The 23,739-nt window shown below is 40.8% G+C and overlaps 1 protein-coding gene and 1 non-coding gene across 2 annotated transcripts in view; both read left to right on the top strand.

Moving 5' to 3' along the window:
- Positions 1-23,739, top strand: part of SNAP91 (synaptosome associated protein 91) — a 150,193-nt gene that overhangs the window by 14,902 nt on the left and 111,552 nt on the right. The gene's annotated exons all lie outside the window — the stretch shown is intronic.
- TRNAC-ACA (transfer RNA cysteine (anticodon ACA)) lies at positions 15,914-15,985 on the top strand. Its single transcript has one exon. It is a non-coding gene; the product is annotated as a tRNA-Cys (tRNA).

Below are 23,739 nucleotides of genomic sequence, written 5' to 3'. Positions count from 1 at the left end.
AAGTGATGAGATATAATTCAGTTTTCATTTTTAAAGGAAGTGTGTGTATGCCCATAGTATTTATTTTGGTAGAATATGTGCAAAAATGTTATCTGTGGATGGAAGGACTTTTACTTTCTGCTTCATATTCATATTAATCATGACTGTCATATTAATCATGACTGTTTTGAATGTGAGTTACAAGAATATAAATCAAACTATTTTGACAAACAACTTCACCAAAAGAAAGGGACTGTTTTCTTAGAGCTAAAGTTTTAGACAAGCTTAAGGAAAAGCACTGATTAACTTTGCTCAGGTCCTGGGTGACCTGTATGAATACATGGCATGATGCTAACAGTTTCTAGTCCAGCCAGAGCTACTTAGTGGGGAACCCTAAGAGCTAGTGGCTTGACACAAGTTTTGTTTCTTGCTCACATCACAGTTTGCTACAGATAGTTCATCCCATCTTGGCGAATTCATCACCTAGTGTTTCAGAGCCCTCCAGGATTCTATGCATCTGTCTTATGGAGGAAGGATGACGGAAAGGAGAGTAAGTATTGCAGGGAAGATTGAGGTGATGATGCCTGGGCATCATTTCCACCTATTTTCCATTGGCAAGATTTCAATGGCCTCACCAAAGTGTAAGAGAAAGTAGGAAATGAAGTCTAGCTATGTATCCAAGAGGAGAAGGAAATGGGATATGAACACACAATTGTTGGCTCCACCATGCCCATGGAAAAAGAAATTGGATTATAGCTTGTCACCTGTACCTTAAAAACACTTATTTTATGCCACTGAGATCTCCAGAGATTTCATTGCTATACTAATGTCATTAATATCTAGCAATAAGCTGCGTGTGTGCTAAGTCACATCAGTTGGGCCCGAGTCTTTGCAACCCCATGAACTGTAGCCCACCAGGCTCCTCTGGCCATGGAATTCTCCAGGAAAGAATACTGGAGTGGTTTACCATTTCCTTCTCCAGGAGATCTTCCCAACCCAGAGGTTGAACCTGCATCGCATGTCTCCTGCATTGACAGGCGGGTTCTTTACCACTGGCGCCACCTGGGAAGCCATGCTAGTTGCTGTTTGTTTGTTTGTTTCCTGTGAGGCCAGATAACTCTGGAAATGGATGACAAACGGCTGGTCAATAGTCTCACTGCATATTTCTCCATCCTTGGCAGACATTGCAGATTGATTCTGGCACTGTTTCTTCAGAACCATTGATTTGGCCTCAGAGTCGCACCCATATACAATGTTTTGGATTTCTGCTGTCAGTCATAGTTGACATTTAAGATGAAACAAATTTACTGTCACTTGTCTAGGCAATTTATCTATGTTGGCTACTGAGGCATATTGCTCACTAGATTTGTTTATCTGGATTTATTTATTTGTCCAGAATTGGCATTCATCTTGGTTGGTTTCAAGCCTGAGGTTCATATGCCAGTGGTCTTGTCTTTAAAAGCTAGTAAGAGAGTAATTTGTATGGTTAGGCCATGGGGGTGGGGGGGGACGTTCTTCCTTGCACCATTTAATAGCAAAAGGGTGCTGTTCTTGATTTTTTGTTTTGTGTTAACAGAGACAGTTATAGCAATTGTGAGACAGGGAAAAGATGCTTTGAATTTTTACGTTTAAAAATCTACACTTTCTCTAGGCATGGAGTCTGATATTAATCAATTGCCTTTAAGTTTTACAAAGCATAATAGAATTTTCGTACCAAGGAATTTTCTTTGAGCTGCTACTTAGGTGTCTACAGGGATATGATTTCTTTCCTAATACTCTTGATTTACTTGTTCGATGTCTAATATATTAGCAGTCTCTTTTTCCCTGTAAGATTTAAGTGAAGAAAAAGAAAGGAACCTCCACCCCCACCCAGGGCTGAAGGGGGTGAGCATTGTGCTTGGCATGTGTACTGGATCAGTTGCTGTTATCTTCACAAACCACTGGGAAGTAAATTCTCTTCTCCTAGGGAGGTGGGGAAACTCACCTAAAGTCCCACATCTATCGCAGGAAGCATCCAGGGGTTCTAACTGCAAGACAAAGGATTTTTTTTTCCCCTTTGTATTGTGTTTTTTACTTGTTGTCTGAGTCTCTAGTATCACAGGTAGCAATAATTCAAAGGAAACTAAGCCAATTAAAATGTCATGTGATTGTTTTAGGGAGGAAAAGTCAGGGTGAGCTCTAATGCCAGTCCACTAGCTAATTAGCTTGATGGGCAAAACCCCTGTGACTATTCTCTTCTGGCTAAGGGGAAAAAAGGTGGGTGGGGGTAGTTTCAAATGACTATCCTTAACCCAGTCTCACTCCTCTCAGCAGTTATGTCTCTTGATGATTTGCTACTGAAGCCTTTATTTGAACATATTTGTTAATTAAGGAGTTTGGGCAGTGCTGGGAGGTGTAACAGGACAACTGCTTTGTGCTCAGAGGCATACGTGCATGCTTAGTTGTGTCTGACTGTTTGCGGCCCCGGGAACTATAGATCCCCAGGCTCCTCTGTCCTTGAGAGATTTCCCAGGTTAGAATACTGGAATGGGTTGCCATTTCGTTATTCAGGGAGAGCCCTGACCCAGAGATCGAACCTGCATCTCTGGCGTCTCCTGCCTCGGCAGGCAGATTCTTTACTACTGAGCCACCTGAGAAGCCCTCTGATAAGAGGACCTATGGTAATTCCAGACTCTTTTGCTCTCTGGCTGTGATCTTGGCCAGGGGAACTTCGTTTCTTTGCACTTCAATCTCCTTTTTTCCTAGGCATCACGGGGTTATGTAACATTTACATGAATAGATTTGTTAAAAACAATAAACTTCAACTCTGAAGGGTGGGTTAGTCGCTAAGAACTGTCCGACTCTTGCGACCCCATGGACTATAGCTTGCCAGGCTCCTCTGCCCATGGGATTCTCCAGGCAAGAATACTGGAGTGGGTTACATTTCCTTCTCCAGGGGACCTTCCTGACCTAGGAATTGAACCTGTGTCTCCTGCATTGCAGGGAGATTCTTTACCAACTGAGCTACGAGGGAAGCCCCAACCCTAAATGACTCTACAGATTATTGTTATTAGAGAAGTAAGCCTTCCAAGCCCCAACAGTTATCATCCTAGGAAATCTTTCAGGTACGCTGTGTGGCAGTAAATATACATAAAAAGCTCAGCCTCAGCTGCTCTCTGCTTATCTTTGGCATCTGCTGGAGAGATGATAGTTTATTCCTAGAAGATAAGAGAATTGGGCAATTAAACCCTCACTGTGTGGTTTTCATGATCTTGTTTTTATTCTGTTGACAGATGTTAGTACTAATTATCAAAATACAAGTATAACTTGTGTTTGATTAAAATCAGCTACTAAAATAGATTGTTGAGACTTGATGGTATAGGCTTAAGCTTTGCATTTTAAGTTTTAAGCTTTTCAAACGTAGAGTTTTTTAGTAAAAGAAGGTTGTTGCTTCTTTAAGAAAAATAATGGTAGTTCACTGAAATGTTTGACAAGACACGTAGGCAGTGATAAAACTGAAACATATGGAGTGACTTTATTGTTGGATCTAGATTCTTCATGGTTAGCATTTTGTACTATTGTCGGTTTATATTTGAACACATGAATAGAAATGGAGAGACACTAAATATATTGATTTGCATTAAGCATTATTGAATTGAAGAAAGATTCTTAAAATATTTACAAAAAATTTTTGAACTGGAGTAAAATTGATTTTAAAGTTAGGCCAGTTTCATGATGAATCTCAATTTATATTGTATATACTAATATTTGAAGGATTTAATAATTTTTAGGGCTAATAGAAAGGTAAACAAGGCTTTGTAGAACCACATAGCAAAATGCAGTCAATAAGTAATGTTAAGGAGGCCGATGTTCATTGTTTGTGTTGAAAACATTTTAAAAAACTATTAACAGAATAATTGAATCCTTAAAAAATTTTACATGTGAAAATTTAGTCCTTACAGCTATCAATAAGCTTTGTAGTTGTGGTTAAGCATTCATAACATTTAATAAACTAGTTGGCCAGGTGCAGTATAACTTTGCAGGCATGCTAAGTTGCTTCAGTCATGTCTGACTCTTTGTGACCCTATGGACTGTAGCCTACCAAGTCTCCTCTGTCCATGGGATTTCCCAGGCAAGAATACTGGAGTGGGTTGCCATGCCCTGCTCCAAAAAATCTTCCTGACCCAGGGATCAAACCCAAGTCTCTTAACGTCTCCTGCACTGGGGGATGGGTTCTTAACCACTAGTGCCACCTGGAAAGCCCCTATAACATTATAGTATGTAGAGCTTGTCAAAATCATAATTAGCTCATAATTATGAACTATTTCATTTTCAAACATTGTTTTTTGTTACATATTTCTGAAAATGTATAAACTTGGCTGCCCTCTGTTAACAGTGTGAAAAGGGGAAGCATTTGTCTTGATGTGGGAGTACCATTTTTTGAGTTAAAAACTTAATTAAAAAACCCAGGAATTTATTGGTAGTAGAGCCTTGGAGTTGAAATGCATAAGAAATGGTATATGAGCAATGTCTGCACCATTGTACGACTCACCATGTATATCAGATCTTGGATATTTTATATAAAATCATGTTATATGGTAGTTTAAATAATTTTCTTTATATTATATGATGGTTCTCAGAAGAATTAATACCTTTCCCATTCTAATATAATGATTATTTTTGGACTGTTAGTTAATATAGGAGCCAAACTAATCCTGCCCGTCTCATTTCTTATAATGCATAGCAGAAGAGAGAAAATTGAAGGGTATTAGGAAATGAGATGCAAAAGCAGAAATTGCCGTAGCTTAAGACTTAACCTGTTTCTCTTGAGCTGAAGATTCACCCTCCTGTTTCTAGACTTACTCCTATGAAAATGCATAAGGTTTTGTGCTGTCAGCCTTCTCTTTCCTTGCAGGTATGTCAGTTTCGTTACAACCAACCAATCAAAACAACTTGTTCAGTGTATCTGTTGCTTTAACAGAGAATTGAGTATTTTATTATTAATGTGTAACTGAGCTGAATCGTGTTTTGCTAGACCTACAAACCTTCTTCCAACAAGTGCTTTGTAACTAATTTTGACATCTTAAAATATGATTTATTCAGCAAAAGAAGGCTAATGAGATCACAGTTTTTTCAAAAGCTATGCTGAAGGAGGGGTACTTCAGAAATGTGTTCCACATCATAGTATATTCCTCAAGGAGAGGTTTGTTTACCATAGTAGTATTAGGAGGTACTTCCTGGAAAAAATATAAATACTCAAGTTTAGTTATTGCTCTAGGTTCATTGTCATTAGGAAAATCTTCAATATATGATGTTTCCTTTAATCCTTATGTTCAAGAAAATTTACCTAAGAGTGTTTTTTTTTTAATATTAAAATGAATGCAAAAGAAATTTTAGTTAATTGTTCAGAGATAGGGTGGAGTAGAAAGAAGTTAAGATGAATAAAAATGTTTTTCAAAATTAGGGGCCTTATTCTTTTTTGTCGTCTTTCTTGATCTTTAGATGATAAGCGAGTACTTAAATGATAGCATGCCATCATAGTGAAGTTGGGTTAATGTTTCCCAGATTTTAAAAATATTTATCCCAAAGTTTCCATTTTTTAGCACTTGTTTTCTGTATAATTTTACATATAATCTACCTTTTTTTTTTAAACCATTCCTTGTATGATCAAAATGTATTTGGGTTCATTTGCCATTGATATGTTCAACACATGTTTATTGAGGACCATATTCTGCTAGGTGTTGGGTTTCTTGCTCTTATGGTTTTATAATTTGGTAAGAGAGCCAAAATAGAGCTTTTAATTCCAAGAAATTAATTGGATGCTTGTTTGAAAGCTGTACTATGTTGTTTCATAGGCATGTTATAAAGACTTCAGTATGTTCAAATACACAGGATGCCTGACAATTCAGTTACCATGAAGGCTGCTCTGTCATCACACTGTCTTGGCCCCTCACCCACTTCCTTTTTTCTGGGTGTTCTAACTGTCCTTGTCCCTAATGTTGCAGATGGGATGGGGGAGGCTGTTCTAAAACCTACTCTGAATCTTGATGGGTGGCTTATCTGAAGGATGAAAGATCTTGAATCACAGGTACCTTTACTACTTCTGAGTGACACATAGTTTCATTGAAGGGTGGGGTGGGGACTCAGTTTAGCAGAGACTTTTCCTTGAACTTACCGCTTAGTAAGATGCTGTGAAAAAGCAGATAAGACAGAGCAGCTTCTATTGAGTCCTCATAGGGTGGACATGTAAACAGACCAGTAGTAACATGCCATTATAGGTGATGTGGAGCAGGTGTAACCAATATTCTGGGACAGCACAGAGGAGGGGTGGTCAGTTTTGCCAGAAGTGAGTCAGAAAAGGCTTTACTGAACTGGCGATGTTTGGCTGCACATAGGGAGACTCCTAGGAGTTTGCCAGGCAAAGAAGTGTGACTAGGCACAACATACTTCAGTTCAGCTCAGTCACTCAGTCGTGTCCGACTCTTCGAGATCCCATGAATCGCAGCATGCCAGGCCTCCCTGTCTATCACCAGCTCCTGGAGTTTACTCAAACTCATGTCCATTGAGTCGGTGATGCCATCCAGCCATCTCATCCTCTGTCATCCCCTTCTCCTCCTGCCCCCAATCCCTCCCAGCATCAGGGTCTTTTCCAATGAGTCAACTCTTCACATGAGGTGGCCAGAGTATTGGCGTTTCAGCTTCAGCATCAGTCCTTCCAGTGAACACCCAGGACTGATCTCCTTTAGGATGGACTGGTTGGATCTCCTTGCATACTTAATGTGTAGTGAGAAGGAAAGAGAGCTAGAGTGGGACTGCGTAGTAAAGGATGATAGGGCCAGTGCTAAGTTTTCATTTTATAATGAGATTTAATTTTTTAGGAATATGTTAATATATCTGGTTACATAGTTGATGTCTACATTTAGGGAGAATGGAGACTGAATAGGGAAATTGGAGTGAGTCAAGTGAGAATGAGGGTCTGAACAAGGAAATTGCCAAAGAGATCAAGTGAAGAGGCTAAGAAACCTAAGCTTTTAATTTGGTGAACTATGGAAGCAGAATTAATGAGTTTGAAAACTTCTAGACTCTCACTGTCTCAGAACATCCAAAACAGAACTATCTATTTTCCCCTCACACCCATTTTATCTCATGTCAGTCATCTGAATGTCAGTTGATAGAAGCTTCATCCATTCCATTGCTTGTCGTCAAGGTCCTCCTCTACTCCTTTCTTTCTCTCCTCCCCTTTATTCTGTCAGTCAGGAAAACCTATTGGCTCTGCTTATCTGCAAACATGTAGTGATCCATCCACTTGTCACCATCTGCTCTGCCAATCCCAGCCACCACCATCTCTTACCAGGATTACTGCAGTAGCTGCATAATTCTGCAGCTTGAGCGATCCTTTTTAGTGTCATTCTAGTCTGTGGCTCTGCTCTGCTGAAAACTTCCACTCCATTCCTCCTCAGATGGAAAGGCTTTATAATGACCTCCAAGGTCTGTAGGATCTCCCCGCCAACCCCGGACTGTAGACACATTGTCCTCTTACTGTTCCTGAGCGAGTCGAGCTGGCCTCCACCCTGGTACCAGCTGGTTTCTTCTGCCTCAAATGCCCTTTCCTGCAAGTGAAATGGCCTCTGTCTCCTACAGTATAGTAGGAGAGAAGGAAATGTATGTAGAAAGAAGATATTATTTTATTTATTAATCACATTATTAATTTAAGTTCTCAGGTGAATTGTGATGCAGGGATAGTTTGGAAGTTTTAGCCACAGTTGTATGTTAGCTGAACTTCAGGTGAACTTCATCACAAACATGGACCCATGTAGGATTAGTTTCCTGAAGGGCATGGAATAATTTGCTATTTTTGTTCTTGAAACGGGTTTTCATTGTCACAGTGCTATGTAAGAACAATTAAATCCATGCAGTAAACATGTACATTGCAAATGAGTGACTAACCCCAAAACCCCACACCCCTTACTCTGCCTACATTGTTAGAGTTCATCAACCCTAGGATGAGCTTGAAGAGCTTCAGTGAGGCATAGAATTCCTGGCTAACTGCAGTCTACCCAATCATGTTAAATTTTGTATCATGTCCATTTCTAACTACAAAAACTTGATAAACTGGACCCTTATCATAAGGGCTTAAATTTTTGTGTAAAAATTATTTTCTAAGAAAGCCAAAACCTAGTGGACATAACTTTTTCTTAAAGCAAAGACCAAAAGGGTCTAAATGGATTTGAAGCCCATCATTATTATTTTTTTAAAAAATACTTATTTATTTGACTGTGCCGGCTGTTGGTTGCAGCACGTGGGATCTTTCGTTGCAGCATACAGACTCGTAGTTGCAGCATGTGGGATCTAGTTTCCTGACCAGGGATCAGACCCAAGACCCTCCTTTGAAAGTTCAGAGTCTTAGTCCTGGACCACTAGGGAAAGTCCTCCTTCATTATTGTTAATTAGCAGAACTAGTCAATTATCAATAGACTCTCAAACTGTTTTGTTTTTTTTTTAAACAAACATGTTAGGAGTTGATATCAACTTTACTTTCATCCCTTCTTTACTCAGTTGTACCTTTGTATGAAACAGCATTGAAGAAAAATTTAAGTTGTACTAACTGAAATTAGAATTGATACATTTAGTGCCATCTGTTGTATGATCCCAGTAATCCAAGTGGAAGTAGCCACTGGCCTAAGGTATATTTAAGCTCTGTATATTATACTTGAAATTCCTCTAGGTTGCCTAGATAATAACAGAGTATTAAATAAAAAGTAAAGTATGAGAGTGATTTTTACCCCCATATAGTGGCCTAGGCCAAAATTGAGCTCTCAATTTAAGTAATCTGCTGAATTTGTCAAAAGAGATTCTTTAATATTTAAATTTCAATAAATTCATTACAGTCTACTCCCTGGTTGTTGTTAAATACCTCCGAGGCCAGTAACTCTTAAAAAAACAAAGTGGTGAATTTTATTAGGTAAATATGACCAACCTATTCTGAAGAATATTTGATGTAATAAAAATAGTGCTTAACTAAGGAGCCAGCTTACACCTGAGAGACTACATCTAATTTTGTCTGTTTTGCAGGCCTGGTACAGGAAGAACCCAGATAAAATTTTGAGAAAAAAATCAGGGCTGGCTATATGATATGAAGGAAGGCTAGACCTGGGCAGTTGAGATAAGGGCAGGGTACATGCCAGTTTAGCAATAAATATCAGTGGATAGGTCTCCTATTCACCAGGTCCTGTTCTGTATACTTGGGGGTGCATCAGTGAACCAAGTAGATGAAAATACTTCCCTGGTAGAGTTTACCTTAAAGGTGGATAAGACCGTCAATAAGCAATAAACATAAATAAATTGAGTTAGATGTTGAAGGCAAAAAGTGGGATAGAAAAAAGAGATAAAAGCACAGATGAAGAAATTCATTTGGTGGGACCTTGAATTTGAGATAAAAAATGACTGGATTTTATGTGATAGACCCTTGAAATTGATGTTTATTGTAACAATAATCATTATGGTTTTCCCCCTCCGTCTCTTCTTCCTTTAAGAAAGAGGAGTCATTATATCATGGCTCAGAGGTTTCTTTTAAGAGAAGAATCAGCTGAAAGAGATGATTTTGAGAACCTCAGTCTTGTTGAATGTAGAGAGGGCAGGAAGGATAGGAATCTACTCAGTAGAATTATCTCAGAAGACCAGGTTCTGAAGGGTTGGTAGGTGGTGTTTACAATGAAATTGGGAAGAGTGGATAGAATAAAAGGCTTGAGGACATTTGCTACACTTAGTGCTCTGATCAGGAAAGAGAGATGCCAGGCCTCCCAATTCTAATTTAGTTCAAGGATGGCTGAATAAGAAGTTAAGCAGTTAACAAAGTTAGAGATGATCCCTCTTGGTGTTGAACCTCACTTTAATTCTCTGGAATCACAAAGAGGTGAATGTTTTGGACAGGGAAAATCAAAGAAATTATGACTTCCTCGATTCTTTCTTAGTCTGTGCCAAACAACACATTAGGCATTGCTCCTCCCACTCCTGCCCTTTGCCAGAAATGAGATGTCTCCTCATGTGGAAGGACGCCTGAACTTCCAAGCTGGTACCCCCACTGTGCCTGTGGAAGGCGCAGAAGGGTTTCATCAGTCATATTCTAAGGGCACAGCCAGGCAACTTTGTCCATGTGGGGTGTGTTCCAGCCCTTATTGTTTAATACATCTTTCTCTGATGCGTAAATGTTGGGTCTGAGGCACCCAATCATTTTTTGCCTTGTTTATACACTAAGGGACAAATGTGGTTCCTTTGTCTACTAGGAATTTAGAGCAGCAAATAAATATGGTATTAAAAAAAAAATTTTTTTTTAAAGAATTTTAACAAGGTCTTCATGGATATTTCTCATCGTCCTTCTAGGTTTTTTTGGTCACATGTTGGTTATCTTCTGGGAAGGAATTATAGATCTTAGTGCAGCTCATTGTATCAGTAGTCATCATGGCTTTCCCCCTCATTCTCATCCTTTAAGAAAGAGGAATCTTTACATCTTGACTTGAGAGTTTCTTGTGATTAATGTCAGTGTGATGTTTCATAATTTTTATTTTCTTAATGAGTGAATAGAGCCCCAAGAATTGGAGTTACTACTGCAGGATTATGGAAGAAGAAAAGTTACTATCATTCTCTTCAAAAATTTTATGGCATATCCACTGTTTCAGGGATTTTGCTGGTGAAACTGAGTTCCCATCCTCATAAAGCCTACAGATATGTGAATTACCTACATAGTATTATGAGATGAGCTCGAAAGATGTGTCCAGAGTGGAAAGGACTGTGTTTTGCAGAGTCCAAGGAAACTGATAAAGCATTACGTGAACACCCAGGATGCTTTGGAGCCCTTGAGTGATCAAGTGCAAGAAGAGAATATTAGGCCAGGGAACCACATGTACAAATGCACATGGGTGTGCAGGAGCGTGGGGAGTCCTGTTTGGAGGCAGGTGGGTGTGAAGAAGTAGCAGGACTTGATGGAAGTCAGGCAGGGGGAGGTCTGTGTTAGTCTTTCTCAACTGGGGTGACTCATCTGAACCACAGAACAGAGAACATGATTTAAGTGACTTCTTTCCTCAATTCTCCCAGTGGTGGTTTATAACTAACAGTGTTCCATATCCACGCAAGAGCTGTTAATTTGTTATATACAGTGGCTACTCTAGGATATTGGGGAACCCAGGTTGAAAAGGACAGTATTATATGAAGCTATTCATCAGTAGGATAACATGATCACTTTTGTATTTAGAAATACACTTTTGAGAGCTGATTAAAAATCAAACAAGAAAAGGAGAAGGAAACAAGTTAGGAGGTGATTGTGAGAGTGATCCTAGTAGAAGATAATAAGATGATTAAGCAGAGCAGAAAGACAGTTTCAGAGAGATGTAGGCAGGAGGATCTGTATGACTTGGTAATTAAATACAAAAGACAGCAGAGAAGACAAAGAGGATGCTGAGCTAGAAAGTGAGGTGCCTTGTGGATGGTGGCCCCATTGTCTGGGTGAGGCAAAGTAGGTTTGAAGAAAAGGTAATGATTTGTGTCATGTTGGTCCATTTCAGATTATCCAGGTCTAGCAGAAGTACAGGCATGGAAGAGAGTGTTTCAAAGAGAGTCTTGACTGTGAAAAGAAAGGTAATGTTAGGAATATCCAGTGTTTAAGGGGTTGGAGGAAGAAGTAATGGAGACTGAGAAGGAAAGGTAAAGATAAGAAACGGGCCAGATTTCTCCAAAGAAGACATACAGATGACTTTTCCAGTGGTCGTGTATGGATGTGAGAGTTGGACTATAAAGAAGGCTGAGTGCCAAAGAATTGATGCTTTTAAACTGTGGTGTTGCAGAAGACTCCTGAGAGTCCCTTGGACTGCAAGGAGATCCAACCAGTCCATCCTAAAGGAGATCAGTCCTGGGTGTTCATTGGAGGGCCTGATGTTGAAGCTGAAACTCCAATACTTTGGCCACCTGATGCAAAGAGCTGGCCCATTTGAAAAGACCCTGATGCTGGGAGGGATTGACAGGAGGAGAAGGGGACGGTAGAGGATGAGATGGTTGGATGGCATCACTGACACAATGGACATGGGCTTGGGTGGAGTCCGGGAGTTGGTGATGGACAGGGAGGCCTGGCGTGCTGTGATTGATGGGGTTGTGAAGAGTCGGACATGACTGAGTGACTGAACTGAACTGAACAAACACAAGAAAAGATGCTCACCCTCACTCATTATCAGAGAAATGCAAATCAAAACCACAGTGAGGTACCGTCTCATGCCAGTCAGAATGGCTGCTATCAAAAAGTCTACAAACAATAAATGCTGGAGAGGGTGTGGAGAAAAGGGAACCCTCTTACACTGTTGGTGGGAATGCAAACTAGTACAACCACTATGGAGAACAGTGTGGAGATTCCTTAAAAAACTGGAAATAGAGCTGCCATATGAACCAGCAATCCCACTGCTGGGCATACACACCGAGGAAACCAGAATTGAAAGAGACATGTGCACCCCAGTGTTCATCACAGCACTGTTTACAATAGCCAGAACATGGAAGCAACCTAGATGTCCATCAGCAGATGAATGGATAAGAAAGTTGTGGTACATGTACACAATGGAATATTACTCAGCTATTTAAAAGAATGCATTTGAGTCAGTTCTAATGAGGTGACTGAAATTGGAGCCTACTATACGGAGTGAAATAAGTCAGAAAGGAAAACACCAATACAGTATATTAATGCATCTGTATGGAATTTAGAAAGATAGTAATGATGACCCTATATGCCAGACAGCAGAAGAGACACAAATATAAAGGACAGACTTTTGGACTCTGTGGGAGAAGGCGAGGGTGGGATGATTTGAAAGAGTAGCATTGAAACATGTATATTATCATATGTGAACTAGATCGCCAGTCCTAGTTCGAGGCGTGAAACAGGGCACTCAGAGCCAGTGCACTGGGACAGCCAAGAGGGATGGGGTGGGGAGGGAGGTGGGAGGGGGTTTTGGGATGGGGGAACACATGTACACCTGTGGCTGATTCATGTCAATGTACAGCAAAAGCCACCGCAATATTGTGAAGTAATTTGCCTGCCATTAAAATAAATTAATTTTTTTTAAAAAATGGAAAGGGCCAGAAGAAATAGCTGAGTAACAGCTGAGTAACGCTATAAAAAGGAATGCATTTGAGTCAGTTCTAATGATGTGGATGAGCCTGGAGCCTGTTATACAGAGTGCAGTCAGTCAGAAAGAGAAAGACAAATATCGTATATTAACGCACGTATATGGAGTCTAGAAAGACCGTACTGATGATTCTGCTTGCAGGGCAGCAAAGGAGACACTGACATTTTGGACTTAGTAGGGAAAGAAGAGAGTGGGATGATATAAGAGAATAGCTTTGAAACATATATATTACCATATGTAAAATAGATAGCCAGTGGGAATTTACTCTGCGATGCAGAGAGCCCAACGCTGGTGCTGTGTGACAACCTAGAGGGTTGGGATGGGGAGGGAAGTTTGAGGAGGGTTCCAGAGGGAGGGGACATATGCATATCTAATGCTGATTCATGTTGATGTATGACAAAACCCATCACAGTATTGTACAATAATTATGCTCTTATTTAAAAGAAATTTTTAAAAAGGAAAAGAAAAGGACCAGAAATGGGTGGTTTCCCTAAATCCCACATAATGACTTTAAAAACAGATTTTTGGAAAAAAATTATTCAGTGGCACGTGGAATGGAATAGAATGGGAACTAGAGGATGTGCATTGGTTTTGGCAGCTTAGGCACCACTGCTGACCCCAGAGCAGATTTAGTAGCATGATGGGAGGCGATTGTCGTTTTGTAGAGGCTCCTGTGCTTGAGTTCTAGTGGATTCCAGAGGCTTGATTGAAGAAATGGTGAGAGAGAAGGTGCGAGTTCAGGAAATCTAGAGTATAACCCAGGGTCAGGAGAGGGATTGCTTGTTTCTTCATCCTCTGAGAGGGGTTATGCTGATCTTGTACTTAGAAGATACAGAGGAGGGGATCTGAAGGAAAGAATAGAGAGATGAGTGAGTGGAGAGGCCTGGGGGCATGAGAGCCCAGACTCAGGTGTGGCTGTAGGAAGGAGGGAGGACTCATCAGTTCTCCCAGGTGGAGGAGAGAATGCAGAGATTGTCAGGCCACCAACGGAAGGGAGCTTCAGAGGGGTTCAGCAGAATTTGAGGGAGCTTTCATTATCCTGTGACTCCAAAGAACATTCCCAAGTGCGTGTTGCCCCCCGCTTCTGTGACTTGATCATGGGAGCTCTGTCCCAGAGAGCTGGAAGGTTGGTTCCTGCGTTTCTGCACACTGGCTTTGAGTCAGGATTACTGGCATCACTCCCCGTTTCAGAACACTCGGTAGGAATGGCAGAGCACGCTGAGTCATCTTCAGTACAAATTATCATGTGCAGAGTTGATTGCTGCTTAATGAATAACCCTCTGGCCTGCATCTCAACCCGTGCTCTCATCCACGATACAGAATTGCTCCTCACCGTACTCAGCTTCAGTTACCTGTGTTCTCTAGTGCTCTTAACTTCCAGCAAGTTCGGTTCTTTCTCTTTCCTCATCTGTTCTTTGAGCTTTTTCTTTTGCCTTTTTCTTTTGCTGGCTAGTCATCTTTGTCATTTTGTCAACTATAGATAATTCTGAAGTGGACTTATGTGGGTACCAAGATCTATGATTTGTGTTTATCTTGGGGATCTAGATCAATGGGAGAAGAGAGCTGAAGAGAAACAGGAAACAGACATGTCTCTCAGATACTGGACCGCTGGGTCTTAGAAGAGCTGTGAGGCAGTGCATTTTTCCACAGGGTCTGGAAAGGTGGGAAACCTCATCAGAGATGGAGACCGTACTTGGTGAAAATGAAAATACGAGTCAGTGGTGCCTGGGGACCTTGAGATGAAGGGGCAGCAGGAGTAGAATCATTGTATAGGTTTGTGTGGGGACCCACTGTTCCTACAGAAGGAAATGGTTAGGTTGAATGATGTGAAATTGCACATGTTGTTAAACCATTTTTTTGATTGATGAAAATGGTAATTTCAATCCCTCAACTGCATGTGTTCCTGATTCTAAGTACAACTGTAAACTTTAAAATCATTACAGTCATACACTTTTGAAAGCTTGGAGCTGCTGTCCTCGATTATGTGTGAGAGTTCCTTTTGTGTAAATCTTTGGTTACAAAAGCACATGCCCTCGGTGTATTTTTCAGTTCTTATAGCCTGTTATTCATTCTGTGTTGTCCTTTGTCCATGACTATAGCTGGAGAAGATACTGGTTACAGGCTGGGACTGCTTCCCTGGGGACCTCATCTAGCTTGACTTCAGCTCTCGAGATCTCCAGATTCTTACTCCAGACAAGCAGTTCTTACTTGGGGGAAATGCCCCATGGGGGAACTTAATAATGTCTGAAGATGTGTTTGACTGTCTTGGCTTGGTAGGGGGGTGGGGTGGGGAGGAGAATGCTAAACATTCTTCAGTGCATAGGATGGCTCCTACAACCAAGAATTGATCTGGCGCCAAATGCCAGGAGTGCCAAGACTAAAACACTTCTTCTCGACCGAGACACCAGGGAACTTAAGAAAACACACACAAATCCTGGTTCTTAGTGGTGAGCCTGAAAAGTGGGAAAGGAGATGGGCAGAACTTGGAAGAATGAAGTTTGGAAAATGTAACAGCAAAACCAAGGGCTTCAATATCCTAGATTTCTGAGGTTGCTTGTCTGCAGAGTGCACTCAAAACACTACACATGGACAGCTCTAAAGAGTTTGTATCTGGAGTATCAGGAGTTGACAAACTGGTTTACCTTTCTGCTGCTGCCATCTGTTATGTCTGATTTTCTGAGCATCTTTCATCTTCCTGTAGTTACTCGTCCATATCTGTAGTCCCAACAGCTTCTCTTCCGTGTCTCTAGAGCAATAATAAAACCTTTTTTCAGCTTTTCCCTTATCTTTGGACTTCCCTGGTGGCTCAGATGGTAAAGCGTCTGCCTACAATGCAGGAGACCTGGGTTCAATCCCTGGGTTGGGAAGATCCCCCGGAGAAGGGAATGGCAACCCACTCCAGTCTTCTTGCCTAGAAAATCCCATGGACAGAGAAACCTGGTGGGCTGCAGTCCATGGGGTCGCAAAGATTCGGACATGACTGAGCGACTTCACTTTCACTTTCACTTCCCTTTATCCCCTAGGGATTAAATATATACATGAAGGAGAGGTCTAAATATTCCCTTCATTTCACTTAAATACTTTTTTCCCCCTCTTACTGCAGTAAAGGTAAAACAGTATATATTAATATATATTATTTATGTATGAAATATATATTATTTATGTGTTAAATGATATATATACTATTTCTGTATTTGCAACTTTATTCCTTGGTATTTTTGAAACAAAATAGACAAGTCTTTTGGAGGCATTTCTCTAGGAATTTCTGTAGAGGGTTGTGAGGAATAAAAAACATTAAGAGTTTGGGTAAGGCCAAGGAGAAGGAAATGGCAACCCATTCTGGTATTCTTCCCTGGGAAATCCGATGGACAGAGGAGCGTGGACACGATTTAGATACTAAATAACAGAGGAGTCGCACTCGACTTAGATACTAAATAACAACAACAAGGAGATGTGATAGTACTGAGAACTGTTGCCAAGGATCTTTGCCTAGAAGAGGCACAGGAGTTGTAGGTAGATAAGATCCAGCCCTATACTAGCCTTGGAATGAAAAAAATGGCTAAGCGTCTGGGAGAAACCCTGAAACGAGACTGTAGATAGATATAGCAAAGGAGGAAAGTTCTAAATGTCTACAGCAGGAGCTGTCTTTTCTGGATTCTACTTATTTTTAGGAAACATAAGATTCACATATGTGGGTGGGGAGCTTGATTGAAATCAGAAAACTGATGCCTCATTTCTGCTGCTCGAGTTCTCACTATGCAAGGCTGCTGTTCTCTATAGCTTGAGAAGGCTCCAAAAGAAGTTGGTGAATATAAAGAGTTAACTGAGGGTGGAACAGCTCTTCTTTTCTGAGGATGGATTAAAAAGTGATGGGCTGTGGTTAGTGCATGAAGGACTCAGGCTAGACATTTAAAAAGACATGCAGAGTTGATCAGTGTTTGGAACATGGTAATTTACTAACATGGCAAATTCTTCCCCAGACACACTTAACATATTGTGTGGGGATAACTTAAAATGTAAGCCCCTTAAGCTTGATTTTAGTCCAAGGCTCTGTGAAAAACAAAACCGAAGGTCGCCATGTAAATAGGGCATGAGTTAGTTTACCTGGCACATTTGAAGATTAGACATAGGTAGATCATCGTGTGGCCGTCGCAGGAAATCAGAAACCCAAGCTGCACATATCTTCTAAAATCTCCCTGGCAACAAAGTCAGCAAAGGCCATCCTTGCAGCAATTACTGCCAGCTTAGAGAACTGGCTTGAGATTCTTTGTGGATTGCCCAGAACACCATGATCTTCTGTTTCAGTGGTTCTGTTACAAATGTCATCTCCTACCTCTGTATTACTCTCATCTTTTTTTGTATGCTTTTAAAATTCTCTGTTTATATAAATTGTCATTTGATTCTTAAGGCACAGAGTTCTTTTGAGAACCCCATGATAATTTATAAGAAAAAAATTGGAAGAGGAGGATAACATATAAAAAAGCAATGTCGTGTTTTGGCTGCCGGACATACGTGATTACTTCTACCTCAAGGTTACATTGTTAATGCCAGAACTAGCTGTGTACAGATTCTTAAAAGGAAAAAATATAACCTTCCAATTTTTGTCCTAATAATTTTCTACTACCCTAGGGCTTCGCTGGTGGCTCAGATGGTAAAGAATCTGTCTACAGTTCAGGAGCCACAGTCGGCTTAGGTTTGATCCCTGGGTTGGGAAGATCCTCTGGAGAAGGAAATGGCAACCCACTCCAGTCTTCTTGCCTGGAAAATCCCATGGACAGAGGAGCCTTGTGAGCTAGTCCATGGGGTTGCAAAGAGTCAGGCACCACTGAGTGCCTAACACACGCAGGAGTGAACTGAGCATGCAGTATTTGGTACATGGACTGCTTACCCGCTCCCCACCCCCTGTCCCAAGCAATGCTGCTCTCTGGGCCTGGGTCCATAGTCGTGCAGTCTGGCAGTTGAGCACTTGTCCTGCTCTTTGCAGCTCTGTCAGTCATGATCCTGCATTCAGAAGGCAGCATGGTTGATACCTCGTCTACTTCAGTTGGTCAGAGGAATCACAGTCATTTAAATGTTCATTTTAAATCTTGTCTATGCCTGCATCTCAAATCAGCTCATGTTAAGAACTCTTTTGGGTATAGGTTCCATGATGCTTAAATGATTGGTGTGATACTTGGGACATCCTTTCATGTATTCCACAAACAACAGAGCTTCTGTTGGATGTAGCTCAAACATTGCACAGGGCATAGGGTGCCCTTTGGATGGGAGTAAAGTCCAAGAGGAGAGTGATAAAGCGGGTGAAAGTGAATAGAAAGAGAAACATAAACACAAATACAAGAATATGTCTGTCGAGCTTCTCTTTCCCAGAGAGTACAAGAGGCAGTTCTTCCAATTGTTTAGGCGCTGTAAGCTTACCATTCTTGATTCTTCTATCTCCTGCCTCCCATCAAATCCACCTGTTAATGTTTGTGGCTCTACCTTTGAGTTATCTGGAATGCTATCTTTTCTTTTCCTGCTTCTACCCCATCATCACACTCATCATCACCTCTCACCTGAATTACTAAAATAGCCTCCTTTCTGTGTCTCCCTAACTCCACTCCCTCTACCCAACATAGGCTCCACCTTGCCACCTAAGTAATTCTTCAGAATGTGTCAGAAAATGTCATTCTCCTGATTAGAAGCCTCCAGCAACATCACAGTGCATTCTGATGAAATGCCACGTCCTTCCTGTTGACCTGTGATGCTCTGTTGCCTGGTCCTGATGGATTCTCTGCCACTTGCTCGTTGTTCCCCAGGCACCTTGACTTCCTTGCTATTTCTTGAATCCATCAGGCGTGCTCTCACCTCAGGGCCTTTGCATCTGCTCTGTTCTGCACAGAACATTCCTTCCTCACGGCATCTAGGTTGCTAATGTGATTTCTGCGGAGCAGCTTTTTCTGGTTACCCTCTCTGTCCCCTTATTTCTCATCGCATTATTTAGCTCTGCCTGGCACATGATAAGCACTCAGTAAATATTTGTTGATGAATGAATCAGTTGAATGAATGAAGTATGCAATGAATTATGCGAAGTCCTTTTTGATCAGGATAGCAGAAGGATGAATCTAATTATAATTGTATGTGTATATTCATCCCTTTAGTGTATTCTATGATATGTATACAGTAAAGTATGTGTATGTATGTGTGTGTATAAATATATACATGTGTATATGTATATATAAATAGGGTGTATATGTGTTTGTGTGTGTGTATATATATATAATCTTGTGTATATACATACACACATCTCAAGCAAAGTATCTAGCACACAGCATGAAATATTATCAAAGTATCCATCCCTTATAGTATGATCAGGCTCTGTGTTAGATTTTTTTTCTGATATTTTTGTTTTTTATGCATTAACTTTTATTGGAGTATAGTTGCTTTATGATGTGTTTCTGTTGTACAGCAAAGTGAATTAGCTATATGTTTACATATATCCTCTCTTTTTTTGGATTTCTTTCTCATTTAGATCACCACAGAACATTGAGTAGAGTTCCCTGAGCTATACTGTAGGTTCTCATTAAGCATCTATTTTATACCAAGTCCAATCTCCCAATTTATCCTGCTCCACCCTTTCCCCCTTGGTACCCAGAAGTTCTCTCTCTCTGTGTCTCTGTTTCTGCTCTGCAAATAAGATCATCTGTACCATTCTTCTAGATGCCACATTGTGCAAGATATTTTGCTTGCATTACTTACTGTAATGAAACAGATTTCAGGTAGGTACAATTATTATCCTCATCACAGTAATGCAGAAATGGCAGTTAAGAGAGGCAACTTGGCTCAAGGTCACACAGTTTTTAAATAACAGATGGTAGTGAACAGGATGTGGTCTGGCCCCAAAACTTTAAGTGAGTGACTTGACTGTGCTATCTGTATGCTCTGTCTCCTGATTTGGAATTTGGTAGAATCCTATAGGGGAACAAATAGGATAAGAAGGAGATTTCTGTAGTACGTGTTTCTGCAAAGGACTACAAAAAGTTGCAGAGTATACATAGTTTTCTTTGAGATGAAAGAAATTCCCGTAGTAGTTTAGAAATTAGATGACATTAAAGTTCACCTATAGTAATATGAAAATACTACTAATATGAAAATATGAAAGAAAGTTTTTATTTCTTGTCCACACCAATGGCATGTGGAATCTTAGTTCCTCAAGTAGGGATCAAACCCATGTCCCCAGCATTGAAAGTTCTGAGCCTTTTATCACTGGACCACCAGTGCCCCAATAAAGTTTTTATTCAGCTAAACTGACTAAATTAAGAGACAAAGTTTTAAAGATTACATTTTATACCTTCTAATTTAAAGAAGAATTTGAGGTATACCTGTTATTCTGCATCATGTGTTCATCATATTGGGCACATTTACAAACTTCTCCCCCTTCATCTCTGTAAACTGGAAGATATTTATTCTTTTATTTCCTCCTCCCTTCATCCTTGTTATCTACACTTAACACTTGAAGGGCATCACTTCTTATTCCTGCTGTCTCCTCCTTTGCTTTCATTCACATAGCTCAGTGGGCCTTAGGAAGCACTGCTGTTAATAAAGCTAGTGGATGCAATATAATTCCAGTAGAGCTATTCAAAATCCTAAGGATGATGCTATCAAGTGTTGCATTCAATATGTCAGTGAATCTGGAAGATCCAGCAGTGGCCCAGGACTGAAAAAGGCCAGTCTTCATCTCAATTCCAAAGAAAGTTAGGGCTAAAGAATGTTCTAACCACCAGATAATTGCACTCATATCCCATGCTAGTAAGGTCATCCTTAATATCTTGCATGCTAGGCTTCAGCACAGTGTGAACCAAGAACTTCCAGATGTCCAAGTTGAGTTTAGAAAGAGTAACCAGAATTCAAATGCCAACTTTAGCAGGATCATAGAGAAAGCAAGAGAATTCCAGAAAAACATCTATCTCTGTTTCATCAACTATGCTAAAGCCTTTGTGTGGTTCATAACAAACTGTGGAAAGCTCTTAAAGAGATGGGAATACCAGATTATCTTACCTGTCTCCTTAGAAACTTGTATGCAGATCAAGAAGCAACAATTAGAACCCTGTATGGAACTACTGATAGGTTCAGGATTGAGAAAGGAGCTGTCTGCTGTCACCCTGTTTATTTAACCTATATGCTGAGCACATCATGAGACATGAGTTACAAGCTGGAATCAAGATAGGCAGAGGAAACGTCAACAACCGCAGACATGCGGATGATACCAACTCTTAAGGGCAGACAGGAAGAGGAACTAAAGAGCGTCTTGATGAGGGTGAAGAAGAGGAGTTCACAAGCTGGCTTAAAACTAAATATTAAAAAAACTAAGATCATGGCATCTGGCCCCATTACTTCATGGCAAATAGGAGGGTAACAGGTAGAAACAGTGACAGATTTTCTCTTCTTGGGCTCCAAAATCACTGTGGATGGTGACTACAGCCATGAAATCAGAGGACAATTGCTTCTCAGCTGGAAAGCTGTGACAAACGTAGATAGTGTGTTGAAAAACAGACATTACTCTGCTGATAGAGGTCCATAAAATCAAGGCTATGGTATTCCCAATGTTCATGTACAGTTGTGAGAGCTGGACCCTAAAGAAAGCAGAATGCCAAAGAATTGATGCCTTCAGACTGTGGTGCTGGGGAAGACTCCTGGGAGACCCATGGACTGCATGGAGATCAAATCAGTCAATCTTAAGTGAGATCAACCCTGAATATTCACTGGAAGGACTGATGCTGAAGCTCCAGTATTTCGGTCCTCTGGTGTGAGCAGCTGACACTTTGGAAAAGTCCCTGATGCTGGGAAAGATTGCGGACAGGAGAAGAGGGAGTCAGGGGATGAGATGGCTGGACAGCATCACAGATGCAATGGACATGAACTTGGGCAAACTTCGGGAGATGGTGGGGGACAGAGAGGCCTGGTGAGCTGCAGTCCATGGTGTCGCAGAGTTGGACATGTCTGTGTGTCTGAACAACAGCAACCACCCTTTTGATCTCTGTAAGCTGGAAGATGTTTATTCTTCTACTCCCTCCTCCATTCATCCTTGCTATCTACACTTAACACTTGAAGGGCATCATTTCTTGCTCTTGCTGTCTCCATCTTTGCTGTCATTCATGTAGCTCAGAGCACAGTGACTTCCCCTCTAAGCCCTTACTGTTGTTGTTCTGTTGTGTTGACAACATGGGGTCACTCCTTGTGACCCCATGGACTGAAGCACACCAGACTTCCCTGTGCTTCACTGTCTCCCCAAGTTTGCTCAAACGCATGTCCATTGAGTCATCCAACCATCTCATCTTCTGTCACCTCCTTCTTCTCCTGCCCTCAATCTTTCCCAACACCAGGATCTTTTCCAGTGAGTTGGCTCTTTGCATCAGGTGGCCAAAGTGTTGGAGTTTCAGCATCAATCCTTCCAGCATCAATATTCAGGGTTGAGATCCTTTAGGATTGACTGGTTTGATTTCCTTGCTGTCCAAGGGGGTCTCAAGAGTCTTCTTCAGCACCACAGTTCAAAACCATCAATTCTTCCTCACTCAGCCTTCTTTATGGTCCAACTGTCACATCCATACATGACTACTGGAAAAACCATAACTTGGACTATACAGACTTTAGTTGGCAAGGTGATGTCTCTGCTAGCTTTGCAACAGCTTTTCTTCCATGAAGCCAGTGTCTTATAATTTCATGGCTGCAGTCACCATTCACAGTGATTTTGGAGCCCCAAATATAAAGTCTGTCACTGTTTCTGTTTCGTTTCACATGCTAGCCCTACCCAGACTCCCCAAGGTTATCCTGGTACTTCCCCTCAACTTCTTTTATTTGAGGGATGGCCATGCAATATCTGAACAATTCCTTCATTTTTTGTTTTGATTATTGTCTCATCTCCACCATGTTACCTCAGAGCTTCTATATGCAAAATTTATATTTTATAAAATGATTGCACATTGTCAGGATCTTTCTGCGTGGGATACCGATACTCTTCTTCCCCAAATATAATTCTTTGAACTGCCTCACCTGAAACAGAGCTTCTGTGCAGTGGGTGCTTATTTCAAGAGAAATCATTAAGGGGGTGTTGAACACTCTGTAAAAGTTCAGAAGCAGTGTGATTTTGGGAGCAGTGAGATACTCTGAGGATGTTAGAGCTGGAAAGCTCTGTAGAGGTCACAGGCCTGGCTCCTGTTATGGTGGTGTGTTCTTTGTAGGTTGTATCACTTATGATGCTTTTGGCTGCAAATAGCAGAATACCCCAAATAAAGAATTAACAAGATTACCTACTGTCTTCCTTAACAAGATGCCTGGAGAGGGGGCAGTTCCTAGGTTTGATTAGAAGCTCAGCAGCATCATCACTGAACCAGGTGCTTTCCATGGTTCCCCCTGTTGTCTTCAGCTTGTTGATAAAGCATCTATTTGCCCAAATTGGAAGGATTCATTTCTGTTTACAAATGTCTGAACTCTAATATCATTAACTAGCAGAAAGGAAGGAAGAAAAAAGAAATTTAACAGAACTATAGTTAATAAATTTGCCCATATATCAGTTCACGTGGCAAATACTCTGAGATATGATGTATCAGGAGCACTTAAAAAACTGCATACTAGTTTCTCACTGGAC

Source organism: Muntiacus reevesi, chromosome 19 (genome assembly GCF_963930625.1).
Source record: "Muntiacus reevesi chromosome 19, mMunRee1.1, whole genome shotgun sequence".
NCBI lineage: Eukaryota > Metazoa > Chordata > Mammalia > Artiodactyla > Cervidae > Muntiacus > Muntiacus reevesi.
The sequence above is the reverse complement of the archived record's forward strand: the minus strand, read 5'-3'. Positions and strand labels throughout refer to the sequence as shown.